The 6,580-nt window shown below is 36.0% G+C and overlaps 1 protein-coding gene across 9 annotated transcripts in view; it reads right to left on the reverse strand.

Annotated features, from left to right (window-relative positions):
- Rapgef6 (Rap guanine nucleotide exchange factor 6) overlaps positions 1 to 6,580 on the reverse strand; it is a 223,318-nt gene that overhangs the window by 90,156 nt on the left and 126,582 nt on the right. The window lies entirely within an intron of this gene.

Genomic DNA, 6,580 nt, shown 5'->3' on the forward strand with positions numbered 1-6,580 from the left:
AAAATATAATTTGGTGAGTCAGACAGTCTGAGGTAATTTTCTGATGACTTGGCCTTCCCCAAATAAACTGGCAGAGGACATCCTTTTCCTGTCTGTATCTAGATAAACATGAATCATCAATGAGAAGAACCACAGGTTGAAATCAAGAGTTAAAAACCAAATCTTCAAATTTAGGTGAAGTATTAAGTAAGAACTTTACACTTGCAATGATCTCTTCTGTAATCTTATTTTTAATTTGACGTTCAATATTTTTCATGTGCCTTATATTTCTTCTTTATTTTCCTGATAAGGGCAAAAATTCTGTGAAATTATTTTTTTACACTTATACAGTCTAGGGTGGTCTGTAATGTATCTCCACAAAAGGGAAGGAGGCAGGCAAAGCAGGATTCCTCTGTACTGCACAAGAAAATTTTGCTTTCTAAAATTTCCTTGGAACCAATATTGGTTTCTACTTTCAAATATCATTTAATTAAAACAAAAATCATATTTCTTTAGTACCAATACCATACTTGATTCAGCATGAAATATAGGGAGATATAAACACTGTTCTCTATAAATGTATTCTATGCAAAATGTCATTGACCAGGCATGGTGGCACACACCTGGGCTACAAAAATAAGCTCAAGGACAGTCTGAGCTGCACAGCGAGATCTTGTCTCACAAAAAAAAAAGAAAAAGTCAAGCTGAAAATCATTATTAAAAAAAGCTCAGTGGGAAAGTGATATGATCCACAGAATACCAATTATTCTAAGGAGGGAGATCTCTTTATTCCTACTGGAAAAACATGGGAGATAAAAACGAAAATGTCTTCTAGGTGGTGTTACAGGTGGAGTACAGCTACAAAACCAAGGTAGGAAAAAGCAAATATGTTTGAGGAATACTGTGCATATTTGTCATAGGACAGAATCTAGAATATTTATGCAGGGGAACAGTGGAATATAAAAATAAACTGCAGATTGTGGTGAGAGGTGAGAATCTGTAGTGAAGAGTACACATGAGATAATGGTGACACACTGAAGCTTCTTAAACTGTGGAGTAATTCGAGCCATGGTACTTTTAAAGAGAAGAGAAAGAACAGATAAGACATTGCATACACAATTTCAAAACAATAAAAAAAACCAACCCAAGGTCACAGGCATTCAACAGTGGTTGTTACATTGCATATTGTCTTCAGTGTAGTTGCTCAGATTACCAGATCTAAGCATGTAAAATTAGTCAAAGAAAAATTTTAAGCATTAACTGATACCTTCAAAAAAGCCAACTGAAATTAGCAGTACACTCATCTTAGCTATCCTATGTATTCACATACATGCTTTTTTCCCTTTCTTTTTTCCTTTCCCCCATTAGCCACAGTATTTTTGCGATGTATTTCATATGGGAGCTTAACAGAAAGAGAAGATTAATCCGTGCAAGATAACATACACCTGTAATTCTGGCATTTTGGGAGGCTGAAGCAAAAGGATCATAAGCTTGAATACCACGAATACCACCTGAGTAACTTAGTGAGAACCTATTGCAAAATAAAAAAGGCCGGGCATGTAAGCTCAGGGCAAAGGCCCTGGGCTCAATCTCCAATCACTACCCCTACATTAATAAAAAGATGGAGGAGATTTTTGATGAGGACATATATGACATTCACAGAGATGTAAAAAAAAAGAAAAGAAAAAAGGAAGTGAATATCCAGTGAAGGAAGGCTAGCAGAGGTGATAATGAAGGTACCAGTGGAAAGGTGGTACCAGAGATCTAGTGAAGTTGGCATTGGAGTTGTGAATTACGAAACTGCTGCCAGGAAGGAGTTTTAAGAAGATATTTACGTATTTCTTACACAGAAACTAAGGAAGATAGGTAGGGGATGAATGGGTGCCACAGGCTAACAATGAGTTAATGAAAAGACAAACCCTTTTGTTCAGGAGTCAAAATTTCACAATTTTCCAGCTCTCAAAAAAGAATGAAGTACAGTAAACAGAATTGAGGAAGCAGCACTCATTCTCTTGAATAGTCTTTGACAATGCGTACAACATTCTCTCCAAGCATATTATAACATGTTAAAGCACACTTTTAGCTAACTTTTAAGATAATCTGATTAGAAACATACTCAGAATAGAGACATTACTACTTGCATTTTTCTTCCAGATATGTTAGATTCTACTTTTGATCACAAGTCACAAAACCTCTGAAAGAGGAAACAGGAATACAGCCATACATTTGGCTATATAAAAAAGTACCAAAAAACCCCATAAAAACAAAAATCAAACAAAAAAAGGTACAAAATTTTCCTCCAAAGAACTGCTATGAGGATCGTAAGGTTTTGCTGTTACTGTTATAGGCTATGTGCTTACATTTAAAATGTCTTAAGTCCTAAATTCACATAATCAGATAAATCAACTGTATCTGTAATGTACACCTGTACCTAAAATGTATACTCACTGCGTTAACGGTATTCCAAAAGGTAACCTGCGGTAAAAGGAGACATTTCTTTCCTTTGTGCTAGTCCCAAGGAACACAACGCACATGCATGCATGCGCACACACACACACACACACACACACCTTGCGTTGTATTATTTATCTTATCCATGGATTTTTATGAATTGTAAGCTTATAAATTCTGTATTTTTGTAGGTATATTTTATCATTCTAATTTTGTTCTAATTCTCTTACTCTTTTTTCCTACCTTTTTTCAACTTTTACTTTTTTTTGGTGGAACCGGGGATTGAACTCAGGCCCTTGCACTTGCCAGGGTCAACTTTTACTTTTTAACACTACACTGTTTACATTCTCAAGATTTGTTAAATAAACAAATAATGGTCATATAAGGACATAATAAAAACTATCCATGAACCTACCACCTGAATTCAGATTTATAGTTTGTGTATAAAACGTAATATATATATATATATATATATATATATATATATATATATGCTGGTACACATGCAATGTCTTCCAATGTCTCCTCCCCTTCTTTCTGTTTTCACTTTAATTTTCATGGTGTTTCTACCTTTTGGCTGTTACTCCAGCGTTAACTATAAGAAAGAGTTTGAGAATTTTTATACTCTGGCTATGCTTTAAGATTTTATATTAAATTTTTGTATTTTGCTTTCAGTATTATCATAATTTTCTCCTTTAAATCTGTGTTGTTTTTCTAGAAATTTTAATACTTCTGTTACTTTTACCTGCTCATTTTTCCTAAATTAATTAAAACTTACATTCACATACTACATTGCATCATCTTTTTTTATGTATTATCTTATTTTTATGTAAACAGGGTCTACAGGGTCTCACTACGTAGATGAGACTCACAGTGATTCTCCTGTTTTCAACCTTACCAGTGCTGGAATTATAGGTGCGCGCTACCAAGTCCAGTCTCAAGCGCCATCTCAGCGTGGCCTGGAGGTGGACCAGGCACTTTAGTCCACTGAGCTATCAGGCCAGCCCTGCATCATCTTTTAAAAAAGTGTATGAATTGTTTTTATGACTTTCTATAAAATGAAAAACTGTAAGAGCAGAAAACAGACTGGTGGTTGTGAGGGATGGAGAGGCTGGCCATGAACAGGCATAGGTACTTTCTGAGGTAACAGAAACAGTCTATGCCTTGATGTAGGGTACCATAAAGTGGGTAAATTTTAGCGGGGCCCAGTGGCACAATACCAGCTACTTGGGAAGCTAAGACTGAAAGAAATGAGTTTGAGTTCAGTGTGGGCAACATAGTAAAACCAAAAGTGGGGTGTGAAGTTCTGCTCTATAAATTATTTATCAATTAACATGAAACACATACATACAGAATAACCTAGTAAGGGACAACTAAAAACTTGGTTCCAAATGTGACAACGGAGAGGAGAACCAAATATGACTTTGTTTCCTGGGTATGAAAGTATCTTCCTGGACTCACTGAAACAAGCAGGATGGCTGGCACAGGTACCACCTATCCTCAGTTTGTCCACTCTTAAAGTACATCTTTTCTAAGGCAGAATGAACGGTAGGGTGCTAGCTGGCATGCAGTGCTTCAGAGCACTGTCTAGCGTCTTTGTGAAGATACAAGCTGTATACCGCCCATCCTCTAGCTCGTAGAAAGCATCAGTCTTTATATCAATCTGTACAAGATCCTTTTTACCCTTCACTCACATCTATCTAGGAATCGGCTCCTTGCTCCAAAAAGGTAATCACAGATTCTAAAGCTTGTCAACACCACGTCTCCATGTACTATGTCTCCTAGCAAGATCCAAACATTCTTGATTAACAGAAAAATCTAAAGCATCACATACATCCCTGAACTTGATTAACCCAAAGTCAATCTTTCTTAGGATTTCTCTTCTGGAAAAATAGAGCTCTTCTTTGACTTTTAGGTATATAGTCTTACTTCTTTCATAGGATACTTCTTTGGGGGAGGAATAGAATAATGCACCAAGGTCAAAAACTACACAAATACAGAAGATGGGTCCAGAGCCACTGTATCATCTTAACTTTCCTTTTTTAAAACATGTTATTTTGTGTTTGTTTGAGGTAGGGCCTTGCTATATAGTCCAAACTGAGCTTGAAATCAGGATCCTTGTGCCTCAGCCTCCCAAGTGCTGGGACTACAGGTATGAGCCCTATACTGTCTACTATAAATGATAACCAGGGAAATGTAGATGACTACAGTAATAACTTTTGTTGAGAAAAGCTACACATTAACCAAAAGATGCAAGTTGTTACTTTTTCCCATCTTGCCTCTACATAGAAGCTTCCACTCACAGAGGAAGGCTGATTTTCCCAAAGGATCTAAATCTGGTTTCCAATTAAAAACACACCTAGACATATAATAATCAAGATCCCAGAAATTCAGCACAGAACAGTATACTAAAAGCTGCGAAAGAAAAGAAACAGATCACATTTAAAGGAAAACCCATCAGAACAATGGTACATTTCTCTTCATAAACCATCAAGTCAAGAACAGCATAGAGCAAATTACCACAAGTCTTGCAAGAAAACAAATTCCAACCCAGACTGACATACCCTGCAAAACTCTCTTTCAAGTTTGGTGGAGAAGTGAAATACTTCCATGGCAAAGAACAACTAAAGAATTTCATGACCACAAAGCCAAGCCTAGACTACTAAAAGATATTCTAGAGGGAGCAAAATGACCACAACTCCATGAATGAGAATGGAAAGAACCCACCAAATAGGACAAACAATTAAACACAGGAGAATAAGAGGTATACAACAGCAGTCTTTCAGTTATTCTTTTGTATACAGCAGCATACTCTACAAAGGGACCTCTCCTGCAACCTATGGGTCATGATTCTGTCTGGGTCTACAGGGTGGACATCAAGGAAATACCAGTAGCTCAGACCACAAGTGACAACTGGCCACTAGTAAGGACACTGTCCAGGTCCACGACACACTAGAACTTTGTGCGATATCCTATCTATCCCCAAATTGTTAGAAGTGCTGATCATTTATTTGCCATTTCAGTATTTATCTTATGTTTTATTCTTAGTACTTCTTTACTATCATGAAAACTTTGGTTTAGCTCAATTGTTTTGAAACATTTAATTTTTAATTAATATTTGATTTTCTGAATATTGCTTAATGTTAATTTTTGTTTTAAGATTTATACTGTATCTTTGACTTATAAGACATGGTATATTTTCTCCTAGTATTAGAAACTTTAAAAAGTATATTTCCATTTTCCTTGACTCTATATTACTTCTTCCTTTTTATACACACACACTCACATGAAAACAATATGTGTATAACTGACATAAGATTGATATTGTTTCGTAGAAATCTTCAATGACCTTTTATTTTATTTATTTACTTATTTCTAGAACCAGGGATTGAACTCAGACCCTTGCACTTGCCAGGGAAGCACTTATTCTACTGAGCCATCTCCCTGGCCCAATGACCTTTTAAATGGGTTCATCTAATATATTTTACATAGTCCTGCATAACTATCATTTGGAGAGCTCTTTATTCTTTATCCAGGACCACAGAGCAATTTCTCTTGCCTTCTGAATTATGCTCTTTGTTACTTCTTATATGCTACATCTGGAGGTATTAGAATATTTTGAATTTGTATAGCTGGAAAATATTTTGCTTTTAGTTTTCAAAGGTATGTTTGATAAGCATAAAATTCAAAGAGGACAGATCCTTTTTTTTTTTCTTCCAGTCCTTTAATTAGTCTAGTTTCTTACACACTTGGTCTTTATTTTTTTTTTTTCTAATGTGGAATAAGATGCTATATAATTTTGTTCTTCCATAGCTAATATATTTTATATATATGCTTTAATGACTTTTTTCTTTACGATAAGTTTTGAACAACTTCATTTTTGTGTACTGTGGTATGATTTTATTCAAATTTCTTCTTCAAAAGGTTCATTTTTCTGGGCAATGTGGTGTTACAAGTTCAACTAAATTCAGGGGACTGGGCTGGTGAGATGGCTCAGTGGTCTAAAGCACCTACTTGGAACAAGCTTAGCAAAGAACAGGGACTGCGGTTCAATCCCCCAGCACCACATGCCAGCCAACCCCGCCCCCTGGTGGGCTGAGCTGGCCACACACACACACACACACACACACACACACACACACAAATAAAT

This window comes from Octodon degus, unplaced genomic scaffold (genome assembly GCF_000260255.1).
Source record: "Octodon degus isolate 3935 unplaced genomic scaffold, OctDeg1.0 scaffold00029, whole genome shotgun sequence".
Classification (NCBI taxonomy): Eukaryota; Metazoa; Chordata; class Mammalia; order Rodentia; family Octodontidae; genus Octodon; species Octodon degus.